Below are 16,935 nucleotides of genomic sequence, written 5' to 3'. Positions count from 1 at the left end.
TTTTGCCGCATTGCTCTTCCACCACTGCAACGTGATGGGTGATCTGGGGAGAGTTAATTTCTCTTAGATCGGGTTTAGGCCCAATCTGATCGTAGTCTGTAGCGACTCCCAAGGCGGTGATACGATCCAAGAGCTCGTTCAGGGAAGAGAGCTCCATTGGATCTAACTACTCGGCGAGTTCCGAGTTGATGTGAAGATTGCTTTCGATGACCCGAGAAGTCATCGTCGGCGCAGCGGCTGAACAGGAGGTCATAAGAAAACCACCAAGCCGGAGAGTTTGGCCGATAGCCAGGGCTCCCTCAGCGATAGTGCCGTCTTTAAAGACGGGGCGAGACATCCTTCCTTGTGGTGACGGCCCAGCGGAACTCTCAATGAAAGCACCAATGTCGGTGTCAAAACCGGCGGATGTCAGGTAGGGGGTCCCGAACTGTGCGTCTAGGCCGCATGGTAACAGGAGGCAAGGGACACGAAGTTTTACCCAGGTTCGGGCCCTCTTGATGGAGGTAAAACCCTACGTCCTGCTTGATTAATATTGAAGGTATGGGTGTTACAAGAGTAGAACTACCACGAGATCAGAGAGGCTAAACTCTAGAAGCTAGCCTACGGTATGATTGTATGTTGTGATTGTTGTCCTACGGACTAAAACCCTTCGGTTTATATAGACACGGGAGAGGTTAGGGTTACACAAGGTCGGTTACAAAGGAGGAGATATCCATATACGTATCGCCTAGCTTGCCTTCCACGCCAAGTACAGTCCCATCCGGACACGAGACGAAGTCTTCAATCTTGTATCTTCATAGTCCAACAGTCCGGCCAAAGGATATAGTCTGGCTGTCCGGAGACCCCCTAATCCAGGACTCCCTCACTCACGAAGACCTAGGGCATTTTGAGGAAGCCCATGATTGGAATATACAAGCCAAGTTCTATAATGAAAAATTCCTACTAGTATATGAAAGTGATAACATAGGAGACTCTCTATCATGAAGATCATGGTGCTACTTTCAAGCACAAGTGTGGAAAAAGGATAGTAGTATTGTCCCTATATATATATATATTTGGGCCTTCTTTTTTGGCCTTTCCCTTTTTTTGGGACAATACTTGAATACATGAACTCCTCAAACTACGGTCATCAACAGTAAGTATCCCGATTATTGTCACTTCGGGGTTAACGGATCATAACACATAATAGGTGACTATAGACTTGCAAGATAGGATCAAGAACTATCATATATTGATGAAAACATAATAGGTTCAGATCTGAAATCATGGCACTCGGGCCCTAGTGACAAGCATTAAGCATAGCAAAGTCAAAGCAACATCGATCTCAAAACATAGTGGATACTAGGGATAAAACCAAACAAAACTAACTCGATTACATGATAAATCTCATCCAACCCTTCACCGTCCAGCAAGCCTACGATGGAATTACTCACGCACGGCAGTGAGCATCATGAAATTGGTGATGGAGGAAGGTTGATGATGACGATGGCGACGGATTCCCCTCTTCGGAGCCCCGAACAGACTCCAGATCAGTCCTCCCGAGAGAGTTTAGGGCTTGGCGGCGGCTCCGTATCGTAAAACGCGATGAATCCTTCTCTCTCATTTTTTCTCCCCGAAAGTGAATATATGGAGTCAGGGTTGAGGTCGGTGGAGCATCAGGGGGCCCACGAGGCAGGGGGCGCGCCCCCACCCTCGTGGACAGGGTGTGGGCCCCTGACGTGGATCTTTATTCCAGTATTTTTTATATATTCCAAAATAATTCTCCGTTGATTTTTAGGTCATTCCGAGAACTTTTATTTCTGCACAAAAATAACACCATGGCAATTCTGCTGAAAACAGCGCCAGTCCGGGTTAGTTCCATTCATATCATGCAAGTTAGAGTCCAAAACAAGGGCAAAAGTGTTTGGAAAAGTAGATATGACAGAGACGTATCAAGGAGCGACTTCTTTAGCACGCGCCTTCAGCTACTCCAACATCTCTTTAGCAACGGAGCCAGGTGACATTTTCCAGTGTATTTAGTTGGGGGCGCCCCTCAGGCTGCATCATCCCCATGCCGCGTGGGTTGGTCCCTGTGGCATGTGCCATTTTGCATCTATCAAAACTAGAATTACCTCCTTCCATAAGTTATTTCATGATTATCATCTGCCTGTTCGGCACTTCGTTGCCATGATCGTCGTACGCCCTTGCAAGCCCACCTTCGACCGCCTCATGACTAAGGGTGGGCACGGCGTCTGTGCTCGAGTCCGTCCCTGCAGCATCGCTAAACCCAAGTGGCTGAGCTCTGGCTCGCGGGCCAACTTCCATGCATGTCACCTCCCATGGTCCTTGGTGCCTTGTTCTCGCATGAGATAATTGGGGGCGGGTAAGTTAGGGCGCGTGACACGATGCCTCGTTCACCATGGGAGCCACGCGCCGGTTGTCTTTCTTCAGGATTTTCGCATTAGAAGACTAGGCACGGCGTCTATGCTCGGGTCCGTCCCTGCAGCGTCGATAAACCCAACGACTGAGCTTTGTCTGACGGGCCGGCCCTATTCACGTCACTTCCTGGGGTCGTTGGTGTTTGGCCTTCTCATGTGATAGCCTCAGGAGATTCATTCGGCACAGGTTGTCTAACCATCTCGTAGGGTCATCAGAAGTGTTCCGAATCTAATTCAGGTGCAACCCGCCTTGAGGTCGGGCCTCGTGAGTCCCGCGCTGGCTCACGAGTGCCCAGACACACCTCCTCTAGCCCTGTCATGCAAGCCACGTGTTAGGGCAGGGTTGTACAGGCCCCGGGGGCTCCACTCATAGGGAGTCCTCACCCACACACCAGTGGAAGCACCATGCTTCGCGCTGGCAGTCGACACGGTCAAGGAGCGGCTATGCCAGTGCAAGTGCGGAAGCGCCATGCTCTGCGCTTGTGATAAACAACCGAGGGCGGCCCCATGGCCGCATTAACCTCAGGGAGCCGCCGAGCTTAGTGTTCAGCCTCACCACAACACTTTCCCTTCGGGAGAGTCATGCGAAGGGGCTGGGCACGGGGGCTACGCTCAGGTCACGCCTAGCATACGCCGCCCTGCCAGGTCCCTCGAACCTGGTCGTCATGCGCCCCTCCCGAGCGGGACCTCGGCGAGGAAAGGTATGGGGGTATGTTCGTACGTCAAGGGGGACTCCTGAGCATCGTGACTCAGGAGCCGAAGTGGTCATGTAGCCCCTCACCCCTTGGTCTTGTCCTGGTTATCCGGATGACCCAACGGTGGCTGAGGTATGCGCAGGGCTGGGCCCTGCCGATGCAGAACGCTAAGGCCTACTCTCGCATCTCCTTCTCGAGGGTTGTTTGTACATCAAGGAGGACTCCTGAGCATCGCGACTCATGAGCCTAACTGGTCACCTAGCCCCTCACCCCTTGGTCCCGTCCTGGTGATCCGAACGACCCAACGGCGGCTGAGGTATGCGCGGCGCCGGGCCCTGCCGATGCAGAACGCTAAAGCAAACAGGAAGGAAATCGCAAAATCCTAGCAAATTATTACAATACATACTGTATCCTAAAAGTGTCCAGCACATAAGTTCTTACGCCTTCACGAGGCACGATACATGTTGCAGGGGATAAGATGAAGGGGAGCGCCACCAATGAGCTTCCTCTTCAGCCTTGGGAGTCGCCATCGCCCGCAAGGGGTGCCCCGTCATCGACAACGTCGCCATCGCCTGTGCCTTCAGCCGCGGCCGAAGGTTCGGTGGTATCCTCGGCCGCGGGTGCGGGGTCGATGGTGAGGAACTTTCGTAGCAGGGCCTCCACCCGGTCCTTCACGACTTCGGCAGCAGCGGCGCAGTGCTTCGAGTACACAGGCTCAAGCAAGGCTCCAAAGTCGAAGTTGGGGTCGCGAAGGTGGAGGTGGCTCAAGACGCATGTCACGGCCGAAGCGGAGAGCGCGCGGGCTTATCCTTCCACCATGGGGCCAACCCCAAGGACAACACCCTCAAACGCCATGACAAGCTGGGCAAGCAGCTCAGCGTGGCCTTCCTCATCAGTCACCAACAACTCCTTCAACCCCCTCCCATAGAGATCCCACAGCGCCTTGCAGGACCTCTGCTCGAGAGAAAATCGAAGGCGGCACGATCTTTGGCAAGAGCTTTTGCCTTGGTCTCCAACTAGGCCTTCTCCGCCTCCACCTCCTCCTTCAGCTTCTCCAGGCGGCCGTGTTCCGCAGCCTGCTCCCGTGCTGATCGCTCCAGCTCAGTGTTGCGATCGGCGACCGCATCTTCCTGAGCCTTCAGCTTCTCCTCCTGCGCCTCGCGCTGACGGGCCTCGGTGGCCTGTTGGTCATGAAGGGTCTTTAGCTCCGCCTCCGCCACTTGGCAGTGCTTCTCGGCAGCCTCGGCATCCTTCACTGCCGCGTCGCAAGCGGCCGTGGCCAGGCTGGCCGCCTGTTTTCCCTCCTTTGAGGCCGCCACGGCCTGGCCCCATGCCGCCCTGACGGACGCGTTAGCTTGAAGCCATCCCGAGATCAGCTCCAGATGCCCCGACGCTAGGCGCCAATCGGCGCCTTGAAGATCGCCATGAAGCTGGTTCAGCGCAAAAAGAGCCTCCTCTAGAGCACCAGGCGCATCAGAAGGGGACGGGGGCTCTGGAGCCTTCAGGACTTCAGCAGGCGAGCTGAGGGCGAGCGCCTCCGGAGTCGGCTCGGCCGTGGGGATCACCTCCTCATAAGGTCGGGCCTCCGGGGCTCGAGAGGATGACCCAGTCGCAAGAGCGTGCAAGCTGGTCCTGTCCTTCCATGGCGGAGGTGGTGCAACCATGACAAGCTGCCGAGCCACGGTTGTCCCGGCCGTCTCCTTCTTCTTCGCCACCGGCATTGGCCTAGCCGTACAAGAGGGAGGCATCAAGACACTATGCCAAGAACAAGGAACAAAGACCAAGACGGTGCACTTACTGGTGCACGACAGCGTAATCCATCACCCTCTTCTGAAGCACCATGCCTACAGGCCTCGCGGACTGGGGCACGGGCGCGCGAGCCCCAGCAACGGACAAGGGCGCGGCGCCCAGGTCTGCGGCAGTCTTGACTGACGGCAAGGCGGAGGCACCGCCTTGTGGGATCAGCGCCGACCTGCTCTTCTTTGGCACCCCCTGCTTCAGCTCCTTTGAAGGGGTGCCCTTGGACCTTGTGGAGACCCCGACAGAGCGTGGCGACTCCCTGACAGGGTGCTCGCTGGCGTCGTCATCATCGGAGAGTGTGCGGAGGAGATCGGTCTGGCGAGAGGTCTCCCCAGCCCCCTCCTGGGTCGCCTCCGAGTCCGCCCTCTCCTCCTGGTCAGACTCACCAGAAGATACCGGCACCACTGGGCTCGAGAGCCGGGAAGGCTCCGAAGGAACAAGCCCGCGCTCGTCGAAGACAAGCATGGCGGCGGCGATCTTCTCTTTGTCCGGGCGGCGGTACAGTGGAAGATGGGAGTTCGGGGGCAGCCATGGTCCTTCCCGAGCAGGGTGCGCAGAATCTAGTCCAGCTCCTCCTGGGACAAGTCATCCGGGCGCAGCCGGAGGTCTTCTCCTATGTCCTTGAACTTCCACAGGGGGCGCGAGTGCGCCTGGAGCGGAGCCAGGCGATGCGTTAGGAATTCCTTGATGATCATGGCCCCCATCAGCTTCTCTGCCTTTAGGTCATCGGACTTCAAGTCTGCCGCCATCCTCTCCAGCAACGGCCCCGCCCTGGGATCGGTGAGCTTCTCGTGAGTCCATCCTTCCTAAGGTATCGACTGCGAGGTCAGCAGCACCAGCCGGGGGTGGGCGCGCTTGGCGTCCATGAAGATCCACCTGTTCCTGAAGATCTCCACCTTCTTCCCGGCTCGCGAGATCGCGTTGCTACCGTGCGCCACGACAAAGTTGGCGCACCCCCAAGCACTGGGTGTCATTGACCCAGAGGTAGAAGAGGTGGCGGAGTAGCGCCACGGAAGGCATCACCCCCAGGAATGCCTCGCAGTAAAAGGCAAAGATCGACAGGAGGAGGACGGAGTTGGGGTGAAGATGGAGGGCGTGGAGCTTGTAGTGGCAAAGGACGGTGAAGAGGAAGTCGGAGAAAGGAGGAACCAGCCCCGTGAAGACGCTGTGTTGAAAGAAGGGGTAGAAGGTGCCGCCTAGGGTTTCTAGCTTAGCGGAGCCGACCTGGAGCGCCATCTCTCCCCTTTCATTGCTGATGTCGGCTGTCACCTGGAGCACGGTGGCGAGGTGCTTCTGCTCGGTGATGGTGGATGTGCTCAAGGCTGGCTCAAACCAGGAGGCTTGACGGCCAGACGCGGCGGAGGATCCAGCCTTATCGGTGGCCATCGGTCACTGATTCGGGATGAGATTGGCGGATCTGGAGGTTTTCTGAGTAGAAGGGAAAGGGGATCTCGAGCAAGATGAAGGAAGGGCAATGAAGGCTTCACGGCGGATGCCAGCCTTTTTGTCAGCCAGGAGCAGTTGCCGAGGCATCGTGGGAGCGGAGGCGCCCACGTCCCATTAATCGCCATGCGTCAACCGAGGCCGCATGCGGTTGGGGCCCGCGGCGCTCCGCACTTGCCCTTTGGCTTCACCTTGAAGACAAGCTCGAGCGCACCTTGGGCCCGGGGGCTACTGTCGGCGTCCTGGGAACGGGGGTACCCAGACTTGCCTGCCTGCGGCCCACGGCATGGCTCCATCGATGGCCCGGTATGGCCCAGCTTCAACAACAACAACCCAAGACCCTCGCGAGGGGTCAAGCCTCGCGAGGCGGATGACACCAAGACCTCCCTAGGGGCGGCCTCACCAGGCTGGCTCCCGAGGAGTGGAGATATCAATGCAAGGTGCACCTCGCGAGCCTCACATGATGTGAGCCATGAAGACCAAGGCCAGGCGGGTGCCAACGGGCGTAGTGTACCAGTTCCCTCTTTTGTTCTAAGGAGGCAAGTGCAGATGCAGAGTCCCGATGAATCAAGCAAAGGTTTCCATATCGGTGCACCAAGACCAAGACCGCCAAGACGGCAGGACGGAGGTCATCGCGGGAGCCCACCGCGGCGTCACCACCAGAGGCTTTTGCAGGCGACGACTACTTTTGTCAGGATAACTTGTACTAGTTGTCTCCTTTGAATTTGGCCATTGTGGGATCCCTTCCCGCCTTACATTTTGGAAGAGGACCAAGGCCACTATAAATAGGACTTAGCCACCACCGTAGAAGGGGGATCGATCAGATCATCATCTCATCCACCAGCTCATCGAGCTCAAGAACACCTCACCTCCTGAGGCTGTTCTACAACTATATTAGTTCATCCTCAGCCCCTCGAGGCAATCCACCACAAAGCAGGAGTAGGGTATTACACCGCAAGGTGGCCCGAACCAGGATAAACTATTGTGTCTCTTGTTCGTTGGGTTCGTCGAGCTAGGCCATGGGATCGGAGCGTAGATAGACCGGGGAGGACGAGTTCTTCGCACACACCCTAGTGTTTGAACCTCTCAAGGGTCTTCGGAACCCCGAATCCGACAGTTTACATAACCTTGTAGACCAAAAGCGTTAATGATCTCGAGATCGTGCTTGGCTTAGTCGTACTCGTGTCATGATCCAATCCGATCAAGTACCATACGTGCGGCACCACCGAGTTTAGCACACGTAAGGGTCGGCAGCATCTGAAGGAAATATGCCCTAGAGGCAATAATAAAGTTGTTATTTATATTTCCTTATATCATGATAAATGTTTATTATTCATGCTAGAATTGTATTAACCGGAAACTTAGTACATGTGTGATTACATAGACAAACAGAGTGTCCCTAGTATGCCTCTACTTGACTAGTTCGTTAATCAACGATGGTTAAGTTTCCTAGCCATGGACATGTGTTGTCATTTGATGAACGGGATCACATCATTAGAGAATGATGTGAGGGATTAGACCCATCTGTTAGCTTAGCACTATGATCGTTTAGTTTATTGCTATTGCTTTCTTCATGACTTATACATGTTCCTATGACTATGACATTATGCAACTCCCAAATACCGGAGGAACACCTTGTGTGCTATCAAACGTCACAACATAACTGGGTGATTATAAAGATGATCTATAGGTGTCTCCGATGGTGTTTGTTGAGTTGGCATAGATCAAGATTAGGATTTGTCACTCCGTGTATCGGAGAGTTATCTCTGGGCCCTCTCGGTAATGCACATCACTATGACCCTTGCAAGCAATGTGACTAATGAGTTAGTCACGGGATAATGCATTACAGAACGAGTAAAGAGACTTGCCGGTAACGAGATTGAACTAGGAATGATGATACCGACGATCGAATCTCGGGCAAGTAACATACCAATGACAAAGGGAACAACGTATGTTGTTATGCGGTTTGACCGATAAAGATCTTCGTAGAATATGTAGGAACCAATATGAGCATCCAGGTTCCACTATTGGTTATTGACCAGAGATATCTCTCGGTCATGTCTACATAGTTCTTGAACCTGTAGGGTTCGGACGCTTAACGTTTGATGATGGTATGTATTATGATTTATGTGATTCGATGTACCAAAGGTTGTTCAGAGTCCTGGATGAGATCACAGACATGACGAGGAGTCTCAAAATGGTCGATACATAAAGATTGATATATTGGAAGGTTATATTCGAACACTGGAATGGTTTCGAAGTGTATCGGGTATTTTCCGGAGTACCAGGAGGTTACCAGAACCCCCCGGGGGATTAATGGGCCACAATGGGCCTTAGTGGAGAAGAGAAAGGACCGGACAGAGGTGGCACCCCCTTGCCTAGTCCGAATTGGACAAGGGGAAGGGGGGGCGTGCCCCCTCCTTCCTTCTCTTCTCTCCTCTTTCCCTTCTTCTCCTTCTAGGACTAGGAAAGGGGGAAACCTACTCTACTAGGAGTAGGATTCCTCCCCCCTTGGCGCGCCCCTTGTGGCCGGGCGGCCTCCTCCTCCACTCCTTTATATTCGGGGGAGGGAGGCACCCCATAGACACACAAGTTGATCTTTAGCCATGTGTGGTGCCCCCCTCCAAAGTTTTCCACCTCGGTCATATTGTTGTAGTGCTTAGGCAAAGCCCTGCGTCGGTAACTTCATCATCACCGTCAACACGCCGTCGTGCTGACAAAACTCACCCTCGGCCTTAGCTGGATCAAGAGTACAAGGGACATCACCGAGCTGAACATGTGCAGATCGCGGAGGTGACGTCCATTCGGTACTTGATCGGTTGACTCACGAAGACGTTCGACTACATGAATCGCGTTACTAAACGCTTCCGCTTTCGGTCTATGAGGGTATGTAGACACACTCTCCCCTCTTGTTTCTATGCATCTCCTAGATAGATCTTGTGTGATCGTAGGAATTTTTTTGAAATACTGCGCTCCCCAACATTGGCATCTGAGCCAGGTCTATGCATAGATGTTATATGCACGAGTAGAACACAAAGAGTTGTGGGCGATAATAGTCATACTGCTTACTAGCATGTCATACTTTGATTCGGCGGTATTGTTGGCTGAAGCGGAGCAGACTGACATTACATGACCGCATTCATGAGACTGGTTCTACCGACGTGCTTCACACACAGGTGGCTAGTGGGTGTCTGTTTCTCCAACTTTACTTGAATCGAGTGTGACTATGCCCGGTCCTTGTTGAAGGTTAAAACCACACTTTCGACAAAAAATCGTTGTGGTTTTTGATGCATAGGTAAGAACTGTTCTTGCTAAGCCCGTAGCAGCCACGTAAAACTTGCAACAACAAAGTAGAGGATGACTGACTTGTTTTTGCAGGGCATGTTGTGATGTGATATGGTCAAGACGTGATTATATAAATTGTTGTATGAGATGATCATGTTTTGTAACAAAGTTATTGGCAACTGGCAGGAGCCATATGGTTGTCGCTTTATTGTATGAAATGCAATCACCATGTAATTGCTTTACTTTATCACTCAGAGGTAACGATATTCGTAGTAGCAATACTTGGTGAGACGACAACGATGCTTCGATGGAGATCAAGGTGTCAAGCCGGTGACGATGGTGATCATGATGGTGCTTTGAAGATGGAGATCAAAGGCACAAGATGATGATGGCCATATCATATCACTTATTTGATTGCATGTGATGTTTATCCTTTATGCATCTTATTTTTCTTAGTACGGCGGGAGCATTATAAGATGATGTCTCACTAAATTTCAAGGTATAAGTGTTCTCCCTGAGTATGCACCGTTGCTATAGTTCGTCATGTCGAGACACCACGTGATGATCGGGTGTGATAAGCTCTATGTTCACATACAACGGGTGCAAGCCAATTTTGCACACGTAGAATACTCGGGTTAAACTTGACGAGCCTAGCATATGCAGATATGGCCTCGAAACACTGAGACCGAAAGGTCAAGCGTGAATCATGTAGTAGATATGATCAACATAGTGATGTTCACCATTGAAAACTTCTCCATCTCACGTGATGATTAGACATGGTTTAGTTGATATGGATCACGTTATCACTTAGATGATTAGAGGGATGTCTATCTAAGTGGGAGTTCTTAAGTAATATGATTAATTGAACTTTAATTGATCATGAACTTAGTACCTGACAGTATTTTGCATGTCTATGTTGTTGTAGATAAATGGCCCGTGCTACTGTTCCTTTGAATTTTAATGCGTTCCTAGAGAAAGCTAACTTGAAAGATGATGGTAGCAACTACACAGAGTGGGTCTGTAACTTGAGGATTATCCTCATTGTTGCACGGAAGAATTACATCCTGGAAGCATCGCTAGGTGCAAAGCCCGCTGCAGGAGCAACACCAAATGTTATGAACGTCTGGCAGAGCAAAGCTGATGACTACTCAATAGTTTAGTATGCCATGCTTTACGGCTTAGAATCGGGACTTCAACGATGTTTTGAACGTCATGGAGCATATGAAATGTTCCAGGAGTTGAAGTTAATATTTCAAGCAAATGCCCCAATTGAGAGATATGAAGTCCCCAATAATTCTATAGCTGCAACATGGAGGAGAATAGTTCTGTCAGTGAACATATACTCAGAATGTCTGGGTACCACCACTACAACAAAGACCCCCTATACCAACACATATGTACCAACGATATGATAATATGTGTTGTTTGTTCAACCTCCCACACTTCGCGCACTAGTAACCTCCGGGCACCCACCTCCACCTATAGTACCTCGTTCGTGAAAATAACACCGCCAAGAATTCAACAAGAAACAAATCACGCGCCAAGTAATAAAAAGAAGGGAGCAAAACTTTCTATCCACATCTCCCTCTCGCCTGATTTCTCTCTCTCGCCCCAACTTCCATCACCACGACACTGCCGCCGGCCCGCCGCCACCTCCAAATTCTTCTTGACGACTACCTGCTAGCGCCACCACTAGCCAGCCCCACCGCGACCCCCCAGCCTCCAAGATGGTTGTGGGCCTGCAACAGGCCGCCATGCCTGCATCGAGCAGACGGCGCCGCCACCGAACTTCCGCAATCAGATCTGGGCCTAAGCGCACACGAGAGCGGCAGCTCCCTGGACTACCGGACACCGCCTCCACCTCTCCGATGCAAGCAGGCACCACAGCCGGCGCCCCGGAGGATCCACCTCGATGCCACAGATGCTGTCGTGAACCCTGCCACATGGACTACCACTGGTCGCCACAAGGTCCCCCAACTAACGAGCGCACCACTGATCCCATAGCCGCCGGTGACGGAGAGAGGGAGGAGGAGGCGGATCCAGCAACATCGCCCCATCAGTAACAACACACATCTTGACTTGAGGGACATGCTCGATTCCTCTGAATCCTTATATGTCTTATGTAATCAATATGATAGATGTTCAAATATACTACTCCCTCCGTTCCAAAATAGATGACCCAACTTTCTACTAACTAAAGTTAGTACAAAGTTGGGTCATCTATTTTTGAACGGAGGGAGTAGCTACTAGCATGTACCTTTAACTATTTATTAAAAAGTAATTAATACCATGGTGTGGAAAAAATTATTTGCAACTTCGAACTACTGGTATCACATGTTTTGGTTGTAACACATGTTCACCTTCGGTGCAAACCAGCAACAACGATAATGTACTGGTTGATTCGGACCACACATGAATGAATCATGCTGCACACCAAGGCTTGTAACCATACCTTCATGTTATATATACAAGTGATTCATTCCTAGCACTAGTCGCAACGGTGGCCGGTGCAGTTCTCTCGCCTATGGATTGTAAGCCCACTAACTCACGTGCGCACGCTTGCTGCTGCCTGCTCAGGCATGACGGTGCTGCGCTGCCACGGCTACCTTCTGTTGATGATTATTAATCTAGACTGTAGGTTGGGTCTGAAACAAATTATCTTGTAGGCCCCTAATGCAGGTATGATTCAGCTGTGAATGCTTTTACCCTTCTATTTTCAAGATAAACATGCATTGAACCTATGACGAACTCTATGGTCATCATCATCCACTACAAAAAAATACACTTCCATGATGATACGTGTTTTTCATAGTAGGTCGCATTTCTGTCATGCATATACATCCACGACGATTTTATGACAGAATAAAGATAGTCATACCTCTGCTGTCGTAGAAGTGTTCCATGACATTACCAAAATTATCATCACGGAAGTCTCCACTTCCATGATGATAAATCGCGCGTCACAGAAGTGCTTCCGTCAAGGGTGACCGACACGTGGCATCCACTGTAATGGAATGCCGTTAAGCTATCGGGTCGGGTTTTGGATCCGATAACCCGTTAACAGCCCCGACCAATGGCGATTTTCCACATGTAAAATCATCATTGGCTGGAGGAGACACGTGTCAGGTCCACGTTGGCACAGGTGTCACTCATCCAATGGGCGAGACGTGCCTATGATATGTTGACACGTGGACCGGTCCATCAAGTTTAAATGGGCCGGCCCAACTGAAGGCCCACAAGATTTTGCGGACCATAATGGGCCGGCCCAGCTAAAGGCCCACGAGATTTTGCGGACCATAATGGGCTGGCCGAGCTAAAGGCCCACAAGATTTTGCGGTCCATAATGGGCCGGCCCAGGTAAAGGCCCACAAGATTTTTGTGTGCCATAATGGGCCGGCCCAGGTAAAGGCCCACAAGATTCTTGCGGATCATAATGGGCTGGCCCAGCTAAAGGCCCACAAGATTTCGCCGACATTAATGGGTCGGCCCAGCTGTAGGCCCACAAGATTTTGAGGACCCTAGTAGGCCGGCCCATTAACTAGCTGCCATGTTTTGGGCCAAATGCCGGCCCATATTTGATCCGGTCCAGTAATGGCTTGCCACGCTCCGGGCCTAATAGTGGCCCATATGAGATCTGGCCCGTCAAAAGCCTACCACGTTCTGGGCCAAATTACGGCCTAGACCAGGTCCGACCCTTTAAGAGGCTTTGGGGTCAATTATGGCCCATATCAGATTCGGCCTGTCAACTGGACACTATGCTTTTGGGCCCACTTGCTAAAGGCCCACTTAGTAATTTGGCCCGATATTAGTTTTGGCCTGTTAAGGGTCCGTTTAACATTTCGGCCCTAAATTAGTTTCGGCCTGTTAAAAGCCCGTCATATAGTTGGGCCTAACTACGGCCCGGTTTGCATCCGGCCTGCTCGCAGCCGATATCAGATTGGGCCAAACAAGGACCGAGACAATTTTGGCCTGTTAAAAGCCCGTGATTTGATTCGCACAATCATGGGTCGGGGTTCATTTCGGGCTGCTGCCGGCCCATGAGCTGTTCGGCACGTTTCATGGCCCAACCTACATCGTGATTGCATGACGGCCCGATTATGTACCGTAATTTTACGGTTTGGCCGGTTTACTGCGAAGACATGATATATATACAATAAAATAACTGCAACATCGTGAATAATAAAAAACCTAGACTATACAATAAAGAAATTACGACATATTACATCCATTGGGCATCAAAGTTCGCCACTATGATAATAAAGCACAAGCAGACAGCAGATTACATACACTGGGCATCAAAGATCGCCACCAGTGCAAATAAACACGCCGACAAAATAATATACAAAACCGACAGCACTTCAATAGAGTTAAAGAAAGGTTAGCCCTGCTGCGGAGCTGCAGCGCAAGCAGCTGAGCAAGATGATGAGACTGCGCTTGTTCAACACTTATATCTTCCTCACTCTGAAAGATAAACAAGCAGACAGATGACAGGTTTTGCACATAAAAGTATCAGTGCTGACAATTCATCACATTTCTTACTGACGAATAAAGTTACACAGTTAAAAATTGCATTAACACAATATGGTATTGTTCAGGTCAAGACATGGCAGGAAATGACATTGTGAAGGAGTTGCCAGCTTCACGACACCACTGTATTACAGATCAAGAACTCATAAGTATCAATGGTTAGTGTGTTGTCAATTTATACCATTTTAGATTGGCAAATAAAGAGACGGTTTAAATAATAGTAGAATGATATGACATTGTTCATAGTTAAGACATTGCAGAATATGACATTGTGCTGTAGTGGGTAGGTTCACCACACCACTGGATTACGGATGAAGAACAGAAGCATACATGAAGTGCAAAAGAAGATCACTTGCTCTGTATAGTTTAATTTACATGGTATGAAAAAGAAACTTGGTTGTACAACTGAAAACTTAAATTGAGAAAGGATAAACTTTTGTTTATGAACTACATAATAAACTTTAAACAAGCAATTTGATGCAAACACCAAAAATAAACAGCTTTTGCGGTCATGCCTAACCAAATATATACAACAAAGTTTGAAGGCTTGAGATGGACAAACTTACATTATTGGTGAAGACAGGCTCTATAAAGGCCTTGTCCATGCTGATGGGGGGGGGGGGCAATTCAAGAAGTTTACCACAGAATCTTCTTCTAAAGCATTGCCTTTATTCTACATTTTGTTAAGAGTAAATATATATGTGATAATATACGAAAAAATGGAGAATATTTCAGATAAGATGAAGAGTGATGCTACATAACCAAGTAGCTATAAATGTAAGTGCAGCTGAGGGAGTCCTAGATTAGGGGGTCTCCGGACAGCCAGACTATATCCTTTGGCCTGACTGTTGGACTATGAAGATACAAGATTGAAGACTTCGTCCCGTGTCCGGATAGGACTCTACTTGGCGTGGAAGGCAAGCTAGGCAATACGGATATGTATATCTCCTCCTTTGTAACCGACCTTGTGTAACCCTAGCCCTTTCCGGTGTCTATATAAACCGGAGGGTTTTAGTCCGTAGGACAACATACCATCATACCATAGGCTATCTTCTAGGGTTTAGCCTCTCCGATCTCGTGGTAGATCAACTCTTGTAATACTCATATATTCAAGAATAAATCAAGCAGGACGTAGGGTTTTACCTCCATCAAGAGGGCCCGAACCTGGGTAAAACATCGTGTCACCTGCCTCTTGTTACCATCCGCCTTAGACGCATAGTTCAGGACCCCCTACCCGAGATCCGCCGGTTTTGACACCGACATTGGTGCTTTCATTGAGAGTTCCTCTATGTCGTCGCCGTTAGGCTTGATGGCTCCTTCTATCATCGAGAGCGATGCGGTCCAGGGTAAGACTTTTCTTCCTGGACAGATCTTTGTGTTCGGCGGCTTCGCACTGCGGGCCAACTCGCTTGGCCATCTGGAGCAGATCGAAAGCTACGCCCCTTGCCATTAGGTCAGATTTGGAAGCTTAAATTACACGGCCGATATCCACGGAGACTTGATCTTTGACGGATTCGAGCCCCTGCCTTGTGCGCCACGCGGTCAAGATGAGTATGATTTAGCTCTACCATCAGACCGTATTCAGGAGATCGCACCGGCAGCCGCTCCGAGCCTCAATTCGGAGCCAGTTGCGCCATCCCTGGACGGGTGGATAGACCCCATCACAGAGGTCATATCCTCAGTGGCGATCGAGCCGAATATCGACCTTACCCTTCACGAGAGCCGTGTTGCCAAACTGCCGGATCCTTCCCCGGCCACGGACTCTGAACCGCCTGCGCCCATGCCTATCAAATCCGACTGGGCGCCAATCATGGAGTTCACCTCCGCGGATATCTTTCAGCACTCGCCCTTTGGCGACATACTGAATTCATTGAAGTCTCTCTCCTTGTCAGGAGAGTCCTGGCCGAACTACGTCCGGCAGGATTGGGATGCGGATGACGAAGAAATTCGCTGCCCACTCACCACCCACTTAGTAGCCACTGTCCATGACCTAACCGACATGCTCGACTTCGACTCCGAAGACATCGACGGTATGGACGATGATGCAGGAGACGAACAGGAACCACTGACCACAGGGCACTGGACGCCCACTTCATCACATGACGTATACATGGTGGACACACCAAAAGAAAACGACGACGAGGAACGGAAGGACGTAATGAAGGGTTGTCCCCTCGAGAAGCAGTTAAAGCGGCGGCGTAAGCGCCGCTCCAAATCCTGCCTCGGCAGAAACAACGATCATGTAGACCCAGCGTTAGAGCAGGGTGAACTATTGCTGGACCACGGCAACACGGAGGATCAAACCGAACAACCCGACTCTGTCAAAGATAATAGTCCGGACGACATCACATCGGACAGACACCCGGAGCAACAAAATGCCCGTCAAAGGCTTGTTGCCACCGCGAGGAGTCTAAAAAAGCAGAAGCAAAGGCTCAAGGCTGCGCAAGACACACTCAGAATCAGATGGAGTAAAGTACTCAACACAGCAGCGAAGTACGGCGGTAATCGCCCCATCAAGAGCTACCCAAAGCGGAAGTTGCTACCTGAATTCGATGAAGAGGCCTTAGATCCCCCGCAACCAAAAATTAAAATGGCCATCCGACCGGATAGACGACCTCACAGCCAACATAGAGTGGCGAACAACGCTGCACATAAGCCAATACGCGATCCACGCGAGGGCTCGCATCAAAAGGACGGTGCAACCAGATCCATCTATGGACCACGCAAGCGCGCTCTAGCATACGGTGCAACACAACAAACATCTGAAC

This window comes from Triticum dicoccoides, chromosome 1A (genome assembly GCF_002162155.2).
Source record: "Triticum dicoccoides isolate Atlit2015 ecotype Zavitan chromosome 1A, WEW_v2.0, whole genome shotgun sequence".
Lineage (NCBI taxonomy): Eukaryota > Viridiplantae > Streptophyta > Magnoliopsida > Poales > Poaceae > Triticum > Triticum dicoccoides.
Note: the sequence above shows the minus strand (reverse complement) of the source record.